This window comes from Fulmarus glacialis, unplaced genomic scaffold, assembly GCF_000690835.1.
Source record: "Fulmarus glacialis isolate BGI_N327 unplaced genomic scaffold, ASM69083v1 scaffold15857, whole genome shotgun sequence".
In the NCBI taxonomy this organism is placed as follows: domain Eukaryota; kingdom Metazoa; phylum Chordata; class Aves; order Procellariiformes; family Procellariidae; genus Fulmarus; species Fulmarus glacialis.
This window is the reverse complement of record NW_009221404.1, coordinates 23,396-38,334: the sequence shown is the minus strand read 5'-3', so window position 1 is coordinate 38,334 and position 14,939 is coordinate 23,396. Positions and strand designations below refer to the sequence as shown.

At 39.3% G+C, this 14,939-nt stretch overlaps 1 protein-coding gene across 2 annotated transcripts in view; it reads right to left on the bottom strand.

Annotated features, from left to right (window-relative positions):
• The window catches only part of MND1 (meiotic nuclear divisions 1 homolog (S. cerevisiae)), a 39,749-nt gene that overhangs the window by 3,131 nt on the left and 21,679 nt on the right, over positions 1-14,939 (bottom strand). The window lies entirely within an intron of this gene.

Below are 14,939 nucleotides of genomic sequence, written 5' to 3'. Positions count from 1 at the left end.
TTTGTTTGCATGCACCAGAAATTCAAGTTATTTCTAGCTTGAGAGAGATATTCCTTATTTCCTTTGCTGACTGCTTGTTGCCGCCTCCACTTGTTCAGTTCCATGACTGGCAGCACTGACAACATACTGGCAGCCAATGGCATTTTGAACAATACTTTACCTAATGCTCCATAAATCAAGTCTGCAGAATAAGGGCTTTAACTGGTCAAGATTTAAATGTGTTAGCTATGATACTTCACTCAGCATTTTTCTGAAACTCTGGAGGAAAACTGGAAAGCTGTATTTGACTCCCAGTAATGAAGTTTGAAATGAAGGGAAAAGAGGATAGAATTAAACTCCATGGATCCAGAGCTGCAAGATGACAGCATCCTGATGGCAGGTGAGCCAACCTAGTGCGCAGCACCTGCTGGGTCTCAGCAGAAACCTCGGCTTTGCTGAGTCCCGTGCTTCTGCATCACACAGCAGCTCTAAGTTCCTGCAGCTTTCAGCATGCAGCCCTGTGCTTAACGCATAGTGACCGTATGGTACAGCGCATTAAAAAAAAATAGTGGCAGCATGGTGCATTGTCACCCTTCAAACATTGCTTATGCATGTTAAAATACACACATGCAATCATGTGTTTTTAAAATGTGACTTCTTACCTCTGTCAAAGAAAAGATATGGGTTGGGCAACAGGGTGGTTAGAATGGCAGTGGCTGCCTATAACCAAGCTGTGGCTAGAAATGAAATCATGGTAGTAAGAGCAGGAAGCTGTAAAACGGGGAAATCCCACAATGGGCAGCACTTTCAATGACTGAAATAGCAGAGAAATAACAAAAAAAAAAAAACCACCAAAAAAAGAAACTCCTGAAAGTAAAAGTTATACAAGTAAAATGAAGAAATATTTTAACCATGTCATTCTTTCCATGCACCACCTGGGACTGATCGCAGACTGGCAGCAAAGTGTCATGGTAGAAGCGTGGAAGGATCACAAGTGGAGGCAGGACTTCGGGATGGGGAAAGTGACATTCAAACAACCTGGCTGAATATCAAAGAAGAGGCTGCCTCAGTCCTTCAGAGGCTGGGAACATATATCCCCCACGTTACTCTGTGCCAAGGGGCTCAGGGTTGGGGAAACAAGAGCCACTTGTAAAGCCTCGAGCATCTCCAGGAAATGCATTCACAAGAGGTCGGGGCAAGTGTTTGCTGCTTGCGATTTCCCATTTACACTGGCTGGCCCACAGGCCCATGTACACGACAGCACCATAGGGATGCAGGTATGGATTTATTCCGCCATGTTGAAAGTTCCTTAGACCATCAGGCATATTGTATCACCAGCAATGCCAGCTAGCCTGGCAAGTTGCAAGGCACCCGCATGTTCCTCATCTCCAGCCTGAGCAAGCTCATGCAAACAAGGCAGCTTGCACTGTCTTTTGTCATCAGGTGAGACTGTCACTGCCACTGCTGCAGGATGGCACTGCAGTCTGCTTAACCACTAATTCCTTCATTTAAATTTTTCTCCTCACATTTCTTTTTTTAATTTGGGGTGAGGGAAACACATCTCATCCATTCACCAGAAACTACTATGTCATCACCTCAGCTGTTGCCTCAAGGCTATGGGCTTGAGCATTTAGCTATCTGAAGGCAAGATTAAAGTCCCTCGGGATCAGGCTCAACTCTTGCTACAATTCCACTGCAGGATCTCATCTGCCTGCTGTATCCAACACCATGCCTGAAAGAGGAAGGAGAAACAGGTATTGGCAGCTATGGACCTGCATCACCTGAAGACACCAGCGACATCTGCATCATCGCCAGCATCTTCCAGAGGCCCCTGACTCTATCACAAGAACTGAGAGAAATGAAGGAATCTGCACCTTGACTACTTTCTGGAAACCTTTTATAGTTGCTTGTTCGAACTTTCATTGGTTGCATCATCTGTATGTGAACATGCATAGAGGGTGAGGGAAAGAAGGAGCAGTAGAACAGACATCCCCCAGACACACCTACTTTAGGTACTGATGTAACTCAAAGTCATGCTACTTCTGATTGCCTATTCTGTAGCTCCACAGGATCATACAGCCATTGGCTTCCTGATTTTTTAGACTGCACTGAAAAAGAAAGTTTAAGACCTAAAGACGACAATAGCATGGGATCTTAAAAATGTGTACACCAAAGAAGAATCAGGACACAAACCGTGTGAACTGTAAAAAGGAGAAACTCGGAGACAGCGCTGAGGGCAACTGGCTAGTTGCCAAAACCACCACAACCACTGGGTCCCAAGCTTGGCTGGAGTCCTGCTGATCCTCCTCCTGACCACAGCTGCTCTATCAGAACTTGATTTTTGGCAGCTACTAAATAGTGCTCCAGTACCGAAGCTGTGCAAGACAATGAAAGGGCCAAATGTGCAGAAGAGGTGAGCAATACAGGAGGCAACATATGTTCCAGATGCTTCCAGATGTTCTCATTACCACTATTAGGCCCTGGTTACGCTCTATTTTATATCTACACATCTGCACATAGGCTGACAATATATACAATTGCTGTCTGGAAGCAACAGAATAATCCATTTGTTCTGGACATACATATTTATTTCACCAATTTGTATGAAAATGCATCAATAGACTTTCTTGCTCCCATGCCTGCAGGATACAAGTCATTCACTTGGTTGAGACACACCTGTATCCTCTGCTGACCAGTTTCAGGCACACTTGGCATTTTCTAAGCAGGAAAACGGAAGCTTGCATTTTCTCTCCTGAACTGAACAAAAGCAACCACTGTGTGTACAGCATTGCAGGGCCCAGGAGCAGCATGGCTTGCAACACTAGTCTGTTATGTTAGCAAAACACACCTGGAAATATGCCCTAAACAGTGAAAGGCTAAGGATCAAAGAGTTAGTTTTAACCAGTCCTCATGGAACTCTCTTCTTCCCTCAATCCCAGGTATCTCTGGAGAACTGCAGGGAACTCAAAAAGCCTAGATTCTGGGAACTGAACCATTGTCCTAAGCATCTGTGATTGTCCTCATCACAGGGACAATCCCCTGTATCACCTTAGTGGAAAGGAAGGCCCAGCAGCAGTGAATGTCTAAAAAGAAAGCGAGGGAGCATTGGGAATATGCTTTTTAATGCAGGCAAGTGACATTCTACCAGCAACCCACAGGGATTCAGGAGCAGACTAGAAGGCAGAGCTGACGAAAGGCATGTGGACAGCTGTAGGAGGTGCAGTAAGAAGCCTTCTAAAGCAAACGGACAGCACCTGGTCAGGAGTGAAGGCCAGCAGCACAGAAACGTTAACACAGCAATGTTTCTGAACAAATCTGAACTGGCAATATATATATCTTAGCACGGCCAGGCCACGTTGTTTCTGACCTGACTCAGGAAGCCCTACGGTCATTCTCAGAGTACTGCAGAACTACAGCCTCCTCTTTCCTCTTTTCTTTCCTCCTTCCCCCACATTCGCCTACTTTTTTCCTGGAAGGGGTGGTGGTGGAAATGAATGGCCAAAAACTGTTGAAGCCTCAAATATTTCCACAGGAGGGGAAGACCACTACATGCCTCATCAACGCAATATATATGCTCCAGGAGACTAAGTTAGTCTTTCTATCAGACTTCGGACACTTCCATGGGTGAAAAACAATTGCGATAGCAACAACCACCACCATCTCCTCACAAACATTTTCCAAACCTACTTTTAGGTTCTTCAAAAAAGCTTTTTTAAGTCCTGCACATATCATTAAAGGAATACTAAGGAAGAAGTCACTGAATAGTATTCAAAATTGGATTGAAAAGGTAACATATTCCAGCTCCAACAGCTATACTAAAAATATCTCAACAGCCAGAACCAGCTCACAACCACCTGTAGACTTGGAAATGAGGAAAGAGCTGTAGCTTTCTTTCCTCTCCTAGCTTCTACTCTGGCATTTTCAGGATAACTTTAAGGATTACTGTAAATAATGTTTTTATGTGTAAACAAAATTTTCAGGTCCAGGAACCTCTATTTCTACAGAATAACAAAAGCTAGTTATATTTATAAAACTAGCTCAGTTTGGTGCCAGTGTTGACCTACCACAACTAATGCCACAAGAAAATTGTACGGATTTCCTCACTTACAAGACGCACGACTGCAGAGGGAACTAGCACCTTTTCAAGGAGACAGTCACCCATCAACCTGTTGGACTGATAGATACAGGCAAAATACAACTGCAGTCTTCAGCATGTGTGTGAGGGAGTAATTCTACAGTGTGAATCACAATTCTTCTGCATGAAATGCAGAGAACAGCTGCAACTGTTCTCACGGGCCAGTGAGGATTATTAGCCCAAAGATTCCTAATCTCTCTCATGAAACTGGTCAGGGTAAATTAATTGCATTAGGTGGATTTGAATTCCAGTGATAATTCTGCATCCACTTAAGACTGAATTTAAATATGAAAAATGGCAACTACCATAACAACCGCATGCAAACTTGAATCTCCAATGACTCTGATTATCCATTGCCTTCTGCAGAGTTATCCATTCTCCTGCTAACAGGCTGCCCTCACTTTCCAGACACCTTGTTTACCTTGCTATCATCACACTGTGACAGATTTGTGTTTCCCTACCTCCCTTGGAGAAGCATCATTATAATATCCTGTGATGCACAATTTCCAAAATCTTTCCTATTAATGAAAACATCTCATGCAAATAAAGAGCCTGTCTCTAAGGGCTAGGATAGAAGGTGAATGTAGAAATTATACATCTGTCATCCACAGAGAGTACAAAAGCTAACTGCCTAGTAACTCCTACTGACATGTCCATCCACAAACTGACACCAGAGACCATGATCAAGAGACTGTAGCTTGCCATTGGAGACTGTTCATGGCAGTGATGTGATCAAGTGGCTTCTTTAAAGTCCATATTTTAGTATCCTTGAGACTAAGTAGTCTACAACACTGTCAACAGGGTAACACAATATTGCAAGAACAGCTTTAGAAGAATGTATTCTAAGCAAGTATTACGCACAGATACCTCTACACTATATGCAATCTTTACCTTCCCCCATGATTCCCAGAGAGGTATTTCCTCTTATAAGCAGAATAAAGGGCTCTTGTGTAGAAGACTCATAGCACATCAGAATTCTGTCAACTCCTTTGAATCCAAAATAACACATCATTCTTCCCCCATACTCCACTATCCCACATAACACTTATCCCCGTATTAATCAAGCCACAATGCTTCATAATTCATGACTAAATTCAAATCAATGCATAGATATGATTTCTCATTTAAATGACATCACAAATTCAAGAGAACTATTTATACTGACATATTACTAAACAATAAAAAGGAGTATCTCTTTTTACATTTAGACTCTGAATAAAGTTTCAGAACTACAAGAAAAAGTGTTGACGATTATGAATCCTACCTACTGATCTACAACTATTTTGAAAAGCACAGAACATAATATAATAAGCCATTTGTGATAGAAAAATACTCAAGAAATTTTTATATATGAGTGGATTAGATTAGCATTTCTGTTGCAACAGCTCTGTGTGTGTGTGTGTATATACATATATTTACATGTGCTTGAAAATAAACCTGAGCAAATACATAACATAGTGCCAGTCTTGTCTATATGGTGAGACACGGCAGTGCATAGTAAAGCTACTAATAAGCTGATCCACATCTCTGGGAATATGCTTTTAAGGGGTCTGCCATATTTGTTAGTATGTTTGAAAAAAGTGTCAAGTCCCATCAGCAAAAGCTCCCTCTGTCCCATATGAAAAGGTCACACTGTCAAATTTCATCAGTATGTGCACAGTGTCTCTTTGAAGAATGTCCAACAGAATTTGTCAGAATTGCTACCAAAAGATTCCTCTATGCAAAATACATGCTCTTGCACTTAAGTTCACTGCATTCATGTACCCACAGAAAAAGACCATTTACCTTTCAAGTATTCTACCTGAAAGCCCATGCTGAAATCTTAGTTGCATAACTAAAATACATCTATTCTTATCCAAATAACAGAGGGAAACTATGTGTTTACAGAAGGGAAGCAAACACACCAGCTTTCTGATTCAGGGCTCCCTAACAACACTTTGTTTTTCTTTCAGTGGACAACTCCTCCCTCCCCACTTCATTTGCTAGTAAAAGCTCTGTACTCCATACCCTCAGCAAACTGCTGCTGAACTGCATTTCGCAAGGAGGCCCATCCCAGAGCACTATGGGTTTTGTCCTCATAGTGGGATGTCACTCTGCTGCACACCTCCTGTGGCACAGAAGTTGCAGAGAAGTGTCTGGAAGGCATCGTAGGAGGTCCGCCGGTCTGTACCCACGACTCAATGCATGTCCAACCTTACCTATGCCATTTCTGAGGTGTGTGCAGCATGTTTTTAATGTCTCCAGTGTTAGAGCTGTTACAACTTTCCCAGGCAATCTAGTTCTGCATTTGATTATTGTCATCATTAGAATAGTTTTTCATATAACTTTTTTCCCCCCTGCCATTTAAGGCTATTCCTTACTGCTGAGTTCTCCATGAGCCTGAGCAACAGGGTATTCCTTTCCTTTTTTGAAGGAGACATAAATAAGTGAAACCCACCAGGAGCAATCTTCTTTTGAGCCCTATTTTTGTAAAATTTTTTCTCCTAGAATGTGGTTACTCAATGTCTGGTCTTTTTGTTCTACTTTGAATTCTCCCTATACCTCTCAAGTAGGACATCCAACACTGACACAGTGTTACAGCTGAAGCCTCACTAATGCCAACTTGAGTAGAAAGATATTTCATACACCTCATTGCTGGCTATACTTCTGTTTCTGTATCTTAGTATGGCGATTTTGCTTTTCGTAACAAGCATGTCTTATATTCAACCTGTAAACTACTATAACCCTGACATCTTATTCAAACCCTCTCCCCTTAACTATCTGCTCCAGATCATTTACGTAACACAATATCCTTGAATGCGTATACGTCCTTGCACTTGCCACTACTGAATTTTATTCAGTGTTTTTTTAGACTATCTTTGCAATTTGTCATGCTCATTTGGAAATTTCACCTTGTCCTTTGTCCATGAAGTCTCTTCTATTTTTTTCATCTGCACATGTAACAGCATATCTTCTATTCTATTATCCAGCTCATTAATATAAGTACTGAGCAGATGCACAGACACAACAGACTCTATTAGAACCTCATCGATTCTACCTCCCTTTCTGATACTGAATCACTAATGAATACACCTTGAGTACGATTATAAAGTAGTTTGAGATTCACACTACTGCAGTTTCATCAAGATTGTGTTGCCTAGTTTCCTTACCACAGTGTTATGCAAAACTGAGTCAAAACAGCAAAGACAAACTTCTCCCAACCTACAAAGGTCTCTTACAGTGGCAAGGACAAAACCTTTGTGTCTTCTAGGTGTTTCCAAATTGTTTCTCTGTTCCAGATTTTTTTTTTTCTGATATCCTGTTCTTTCCAGTGAAACTAGCTCATAAGATGTTAAAGTGAGGATGGGAGAAAAAACATTGGAAATACTCTCAAATACACTACCAGGGCCAAGATTAGTCTTGCCCTCACACAGCCTGCCCTGCAAAATGTCTGCAGTTAAATAGCACAGAACAAGGTATCTATAATAGGAATATATACTGATAATACATGGTCCTAATCTAGATAAACCCATAACGAAAACATACTCTACCATCTCCATAATATATGAGATATTTCCTAACATATGAGATTGGCAACACATTTTTTTAAAAAAGGCCAGGGAAGACTACATTTGTCAGTCCTGCAACTTAGCACTGAAGACAACAAGTTAAAAATCACAATACCTTTCCTGACCTCATTTTGCATATGGAAGTCATGAAAAGACATAAACCAGTATTTTTTAAAAACAATCCCTCTGAACATCACCGTAAGTTTATCAGAACAGTCTGAATGAATGGTACCATACGCAACTAACCTAGCAGGTCTAACACTGGGAGAGAGAGGCAAAATAATCACTCCACAAAAGCCTTTTTGTTTCTTATATATATGATCTATAGATTACTTCCATTTGATGCTCTCTTCATGGCTTTAAAACATGGCCAAATGAATTGCTGCCGATTCATTTCTAAATTAAGGAGTATAATAAACGTAGTTACAAGTAGCCATTTTCCACATCACAAATTTTATCAAGTGTCTACCATTCCTAAGCAGGTCAACAACTTTTGCCATAAAGATTTACTGGCTCAGACAATAAAATTATTCCCACGTATTTCACCCGTCTGCCTCTCACCCTACATATTTTTTCTGCCATTCCAATATAAACAAATAAGAAACAAAATAAACAGAAAGAACAAAAATGAGCCTTGTGAGCTTTCCCATTTAATTTTAGGAAAAGGTAACTCGCCAGAGTAGCCAGTTTATTTAAGGAGGGTGTTACATATGTTAGCTAAAGATTTGATCTTCTAACTGCCACTTTTCTGAGTGTCCAAGTAAAACGTCACTGACAAAAGACAAACTATTTTAAAATTTGTTTGCGGTTTTTTTGTTTGTTTGTTTTCTTGACCAGCTAAAATGCAGCTTCATTTTAAAGCAAGTTGGCATAAGTTGAAGGTGTCCAAGAAGAATAATCTTGCTAGAATCTGTTTGAGGTATAAAAACACAGGTATGCATGTGTCTAAACATTTAGGACAGTTTTTCATGGCAAAGTAACCTCTTAGCTGGAATCCAAACTTTAGGCCAAACACAGAGACAGAGAAATTCTCTGAAACACAGCGAATTACAGCCTTTGCTGAAAGCCAAATGACCCTTCTGAACTTCAGCTTCTCAGCTTCAGTCAAAAGCCCCACATTTCACTTTAAGCTTTGCGCCTTAGAAATATATGTGCTGATGCATCTTAAGCTGCAGCAGTCTGTCCTGGTGGTCTCTCGCTTATTATTCTTCATGGCTGTTATATTCTCCTTTCTTTCTAAGTGCCAGAAGCTGCTCACCCGTTTACCTACTCCTGTTCCTCTCTCATTCGGTTCTTTCCAAATCCATTTTCTACACAGTTCAACTCATTGCAGCATTCAGGAAGATGCCCTTTGAAAATTTGTCACCTGATGTGCTCCTAGCTGGTCAGAGGATCCCTGGTTGCTCTTCAGGGCAACTACCACAAGATTCTGGGAGATGCATGACAAATTACCACATGTATGAAAGCCTTCTGAAGAAGGCAGCAAAAGACTTCATCAGACAGACTGGTGGAAAGAGAGATTTCAAAGACCTGAGGAGAGTCCACCACAAGACAAGGATATAAACACCATCAGTTCCTAACTTAGGCTGACAACTCTGACACACTTGCTGTTATCACTGGTGAACCGCAGCGCAGGAGTGAAGGGCCAAGGTGGGAACTCTAACCTACTTTCATCAGGGAAGGTCTTTAAACCTACCACATTACGGCCGCTGGTAATCACAGCCAGATTTTGCTCTGCAAGTGTTTGCTCTGTTGAAGGACCAGCAAGCATTTTCAATAACTGAACTGCAAACAAGCCTCCCTTGATTTTCAAGAGAAAAAGACAATTGGAAGGGATGAAGATAAAGGAGCAGAAATACTACTTAAACTTGCAATTCCTTCTCGCTTGCAATGATTACCGAAAGAGCTTGGAGCATTAGTGATCAAGTATACATTTGTAATTCCACTCATTAGCACCCTGTTCATTTTTCAACTTTACTTAACACTTAAAATTTATGTTTACTGTTGCTACGTGTAACTATGATTACATACAAATACATTTACAATTTTTTAGAAAGAATTAGGAATAAAGTTACGTTTAGTTTTGGTAAAGCATTGAGCTTTGTCTTTTAATGTAGCTTTTGAACAGGTAATTTAACTTGCCAACCTTCCAACCGAATGACAAGCCATTCAAAGAACAATATAGGGAGCGGGGGAAGCATAACAAAAAAAATATCCTAGGTTGATGTGAGTAAATGTGTTCTTTCATTACTGGTACACATCTACATGTGGGCTTTGTGGTTTTGTTTTTATTAGTAGCAGATAGCCCACAAGTTATGTGCATGAACATACATTGTCTATTTCCTGTCATATCCTCATCCAGATCTTCAGGAGATGAATATATTAAATATACAATTCTCTGAAAGATGACACTAAATAAAAAAAAAAGGGGTGCCTGCTTTTAATTCTATTATTTTTCTAGGTACTTCTAAGCAAGTGTCTGGTTCACTCCAAAGAAAGCTTAGTTTAACCCTCTAAGGCTAACATAAGTGTGGGTGGAGACACTAGTCTAACTTCAACAGAATGACTAATTTCTAATTGCAGACTCTTTGTTAATGGTATTGATGCATAAACCATAAAAAGCACAGCTTGTCTCTCAGATGCCAGGTGCGTATTTCATGGTCAGTAGCTACAAAACATCCTCTTAATTGCAAAGTGAACATACTGGATCTAGAGGTGATTAAAAAAAAAACACTCTCTGTAGGCTTGATCTGTACCCTATTGGTCTTGGTGGCACCTAGACCGGGCTTAAAATTATTTGTAGACATGCACTTTTCCAAGTGAATCATTACATTTATGAAAATAGCTACTTAATAGTTCATTAACTGAAAGCACTGACAATGCTCTTTAGTTTAAATAACCTTTCTGATAGGTTTTCTGAACAATAGTCTTTGCCACAAAACATAAAAGAAACCCCATTAAACCATTTGGTAAATTATCAGCGTTTTGACGAATTTTGAGTAAAACTGATGCAACTCGTTTTAAAGTCTCTCCATTAGCCAGGACAGTCTAATCTTCGTTTCATTTCTTCACTATTGTTCCTCCTCTGGGAACAGGGACTATTCCCAGTATTAGTAAGAAACCCCAAAAAGAATCTAGCTTGGTACTAAGTTTTTGTAACATTAACTACATCTGTATGCATAACACATTTTCAAATTGATTTGAACCTAACAGAACATAATAGCTGGGTGTATCAACAAAAAAAATCCAAAACAAAAAAAACCACCAAAAGCCAAACTATGCACCCCACAAAATCCAGCAGCTAAATCAACATTACCCTTTCAGCATTCAGCCTCAAGATATTAATATGAATGAAGAAACTGGTAAACCCAGAACTATTTTCTCATAGTGTCTGTATACCCCAATATAATTCTTCACAACAGTTTGTCAAGCTGAAATTTTCAGTGTTTAGACACATTAGAAATTTTTGAAGCATCTATAATGAAAAAAGACACTTTGAAGTACATACACTACATATAGCATGACATTTTCATGGTATTCAGTAAAGTCTGGATGTTTTCCCAAAATTTATTTTCACACAGCCATGTAAGTATTAGTTTTAGAAAATAGTCTAATCCTGAACTGGACTGGTAGTGATGCCTCTGAGATCACACTTCTGGTGATTCAAAAGGATAACTATCTGGATATTTGTGGTTTGAAATCCTGTCCATTTGAACCACTTACACCTCTTGCTACAGGGTAAAAATAAACAAAGAGAGCAAAAGTAATAAGGTTGACACCAAAATTGCTACATTACATGTGTTGTATCTGGCAGTTTGCTAATTTTTGAGACTACAGTTTGTCTAGACATGTTCAGATCACCTTTTTAAAGGTAAAAGCGTAAAACATAAAAATTATCAGTAATTGAACATTCTAAAAACATGCTAAATAAAACAGGAATGCTGACAAGCAACGTCTAAGACCAGCCCCATAAATATTAGCAATCATACCACACAGAAGACCACTTACTTCAGTCAGTATGTAACTATTTCTGAGATTACTGTCCTATGCAAAGGCACAAAGTAACCAAAGCATGGCTACTGTGAAAAAAATAGCTAAGACCCAACAATGTTTTAATATAGTATAAATCAACATTCCTCTAATTACAGTGGAAGAACAAGAAGTTTGAAATTCTAGAAATGTTTATTTTACAGTGAACACTGCAAAGGTTAGCTGTTTCCAGTTACAAGCTGGCCAATAACTCAGAACAAAATCCGTATCATTTATACACTTAGGCTGCCAGACAAACCTTTCTATAAAATTAATTGTCGGAAAAATTTTATTAGCTCCCTAACATCTCTCTCTGGTGGGGAGAATGAATTAAACTTATGCAGCAGGTTAACCTTGATGTTATGTGGAGCTTTTTTTATTGGCCTTATGAAAATCTGGGTAAATTATGAACTATTGAAAGCTTGCATTCTCTATGCCTTTGTCCTCTACCGTAATCTTTAGGGAATCTAGCAGCATCACATGTATCCAACTTGCATACATACACGTTATGTCATATAAGCCTTTCTCCTGGAGGAATAGAGAATCTCTTCTCTACGATGGCTGCTTCCCCATGAGAATATCCTTCAGCCTACAAAAATCTGCCTCAAAGCTGAGAAACAAGGGCTCTGTCCTGCGCTAGCTAAAGCAGGATTACAAGTTTAACAGAGAAGTATAAAATCCCAGGGGTTTTGTTTTTTTTTTTTTACTTCCGATGACTGTTGTCAGTTTTACTGCCTTTAATGTTGAGGAAGAATTTATTACTCAATCCTAACTCACACAAGATGGCTTAAACAACATTTCCAAGTGGCAAAGACAAGCTTCAACCACTGAACTGCAGTGGTCGTTAGAAGAAATCTATATATTTTGCAGTTCTATATATATTTTTACAATACCCTACCTGTAAAAAGGAATTATCCAAATATATCCACAAGACCAGACTATTACGTAGCTTCCTCTAGTGGTCAGTCCCTAAATCTGGTTTCTTCTGCTATTTACTGTAGTTAATTGTTACACACAAATACTGAAATTCTGCATTCAAATGCTGTAAACTTGGGAAGGCATTAGTTTATACTTCAGCTCTCCAATACAAAAGCCAAGGAAATTAAGCCAAAACTTATAGCAAAACATTTGTTACTGATACTAAAAGGACAAGCAGTGAAGTCAGCAAAAAACAGAGTTAGTATTTTAGTATTCTGATTTGCCCCCTTGTGAATATGCATTACAGTATATTTAGTTACATGGTCAAACATGACTTTCCCACCACAAGACTCAGGAAGCAAGACAGACGTTCAGCTTTTAGTTGAGTCTTCAGATATTTGCTATGAATCATCAAAACTTTGCTTTGACCCTGGAATTAGCGTGTGTGTTTAATGAGACTCACCGCTGTACAATAGGTTTGTTTCTGCAATACTCCTTTGAGAGAAAGAGCAATTAAAAAGGCATAGCAAAGCATTCACCAAATTTGAAGGCCACTGAAATCAGATGACAATTTGATACACCCCTAAAATACCACAACAAAAATCAAGGCTGCTGTATGATATGGGATGGGAAATTAATACAGTGAAATTTTATACTGAGCATCAGAAAGATTTCCTTACAGGCTGAAGTCATTAAGGAAGAAGAGGGAAAATCCAAACGTAGAAAGTGACAACTGCCCATTACAAAACATGTTATATTGAACAATCCAAATCTTAAAAAGAGTGCAATTATGTACATAACAGCCATCTCTGATTTCTGACTCAAAATTAAAATAAGGTGATTTAGAATTAGTAATCTGCTCAGGTGATCTAACTGAAAATAATCACAAGGACTATGTTATCTAAATTGTACAGCTAGTAGAAAATCATATCACTCACATGCAGTTTGAAAATGCTTTAAAATCTGTGAACCGCAAACTTTGATTATAAGGTTATTCTGTGAAACAGCGGCAGTAACTTTCATGTCTAGCTGAACACCTTCAATTGCCTGAGATTCTGTATTGCCTTCTTACACTAAAAACCATAACGTCCTGCATCTTGTTTTGCCTTTGCACTTCCCCGCGCTCTGGAACAAGAGAAATGCCCCCCAACCTTCCTTAAAGCTTGTAAAATTCTATTCAGCTTTATCAAAGACATTTATACATTACCAGCAACAACGTGCACTGCCAGTGCAACAATGACTGATGAAACATACAACGAAGCAGAAACTTTTTAATCAAAGGTCAGGGACAAATTATTTTCTGAACACTACTGCATATTCCCCTGGGAATTCTACAGGTAGCCCAACAAGGCTAATCTCACCAACTCCCTTAAATGCTCTTCCCTCCATTGCAGAAGCTTACATGGAGCTTCCACACACTTTAACAAAAAAAAAAAAAAACACACAAAAAAAATGAAGTAACTAACGATTACATTTCTTTCCATTTCCCTCTTTTCAGGATATTAGTCTCTGCAGTTTGCCCTAGCATTCAAGCTGTGATTTGCCCCCTTGTGCCTAGTATTTAGGAACGTGCTCACTGCGACTGCATCAAAAGAGAGGCTCCTCAAATCATTCAGTGCAATGCTTACTATAAGGGTATCTCAGCAGTTAAAATACCTGGCACTACGAATTCTCTGCTGTCGGTATCTGCCTAACCTCATTCATTTTTAGAGCTGGAATCAGTTGGAATGTGTCTGTTACTTGTCCGCAGGAGAGCACACAGCGAGGGATTTACAGCACAGTAACTAACCTCAGGTCTCGAGTTTGCTTATTCCCTGGCATACCATTACATCCTTGGGGAAAGATAACGCAACTGACAAAAAATGTCACAGCCTCTCAAAATAAATAATATCTGTCCAATTTTGGAGTGTGCTGCCAACTCTGTTTATGTTCCTGGCTTTCTCTCAGCACATTTCTAAAGCTGTGGACTTTGTTAGAAGAATAAGGAAAGAGAAAGATTCAGTCAGATATCTTTTCAGAAAAAGGTCTGTGTCTGTTCCTCATCACTCTGTAATGGCATTTTGGCATTACAGCAACTGAATATGCAGTAATGTTTGGGTAGCAACGTAAGAGCCTAATAAATAAAACATGAAAGCCAAAGCAGAGAAAATTCAATAAAATTTCATGCATGCTTTTCATTTTTCATGCTAAGGATCAGAATATTAAGTACATTTCAGTGCCCAATTCTGTATTAATTGTATTCCATTAGAATTAGCAACTCCAACCAAAACCCAGCATGTCAGAGACAGTACAAACAGTAAGTCAACAGTGTAATATCATACTTACGTATA